Here is a 1,141-nt window from a genome sequence, read left to right as displayed (position 1 = left end):
GGCTGGGGGCGCGCTGGCCCCCGCGTTGCACCGGGCCGGGGAAGCCCCGAAGTGAAACCAAAGAGCAGCAGCTGGCCTGGCTGGGTTCAGCACAGCAGCAAAACAGCCACAGGACATGGGGAGGCCCCACTGCCGGCGCTGAGCTGCCCTCCGTTGAGGCAAGGGGGGAAGACCGCAGGTGCCTGTGCCGGTGCTCTGCCTGCCCAGCACCCCAGGCTAGGGCGGCCTCCCCAGATATCTCCTTCCTGGGATCAGGGCTGCTCACCAGGGAGCTCCCAGCACCCCCCAGACAGGAGATGGGGCACCCCAGGGCTGGGCAGTGCCACTGCGCCAGGACGGGCTGTCCCCTCCATCACCACAGCAGCCAGGCTGGGTTTGCCTCACCTCTCCCTGCACCACCCTGTGACATCTGAGCAAAACCAGCCCAGCAGCAGCCAGATATGGCAGGAGACAGTGTCCCCCAGGACCACAGCAATGGTGGGCAGCAGCTTCCAGGCTGTACTACCCCCTCCAAGCTGGGGCCCTTGGGCAAGAGCTGGGCTCACACCTCTCCATCCAGACCCAGCGCTGCCCTGGGAGGAGCTGGTTCAGGAGGGCTACAACCACTCTACTTCCTTGGGGACTGAGTTCAGCTGGTCCCAAAGCCTTGGGGTTTGCAGAAATCATCCCAGCAGGCAAAGGAGCCCCAGCCGCGTGGCAGCGGGGACGCCAGTGCCTGGGCAGGGCCGGGAGCCCGGCTGATGCTGGCACCCGGCCTTTGCCAGCAGCACCTGCGGAGGCGAGGCCCTCACCCTGACGGATGCGTTGAGTCTGTCCCATTTCCAGCACGGCGCACCCCATCCTCCTTGCTGAAGGAGGAGGTGGGAACAGTTCCCTGGGGCAGGAAACAGCCAGCCTTGGGCTGCCCACGTGGAGCATCACGGCATGAGCGTTCAGCAGAGCAGCAGAGCGCTGGAGGTTGCGGGGTTTAAATAAACTTGAAATCCGACTCAACTTCCTTCCCCAATTTCACAAGCGCCGTTTCCTGAGTCTCCGCAGCAGCCAGGCATGCTGGGGTGCTGCGGGCAGCTCTGGCACAGAGCGTGCCGCTTTCTGCCCAGTGAGCTGGGCAGTCTGAAAGTGCCCCCAAGGCGTTGTTCTC

At 64.8% G+C, this 1,141-nt stretch overlaps 1 protein-coding gene across 1 annotated transcript in view; it reads right to left on the bottom strand.

Moving 5' to 3' along the window:
- The window catches only part of LOC104499764 (kinesin-like protein KIF21B), a gene marked incomplete at its 3' end in the record, with an annotated part of 22,204 nt that overhangs the window by 20,340 nt on the left and 723 nt on the right, over nucleotides 1-1,141 (bottom strand). The gene's annotated exons all lie outside the window — the stretch shown is intronic.

This window comes from Buceros rhinoceros, unplaced genomic scaffold (genome assembly GCF_000710305.1).
Source record: "Buceros rhinoceros silvestris isolate BGI_N320 unplaced genomic scaffold, ASM71030v1 scaffold18919, whole genome shotgun sequence".
NCBI classification, from domain to species: Eukaryota; Metazoa; Chordata; class Aves; order Bucerotiformes; family Bucerotidae; genus Buceros; species Buceros rhinoceros.
Note: the sequence above shows the minus strand (reverse complement) of the source record. Positions and strands in the feature narration are given on the sequence as shown.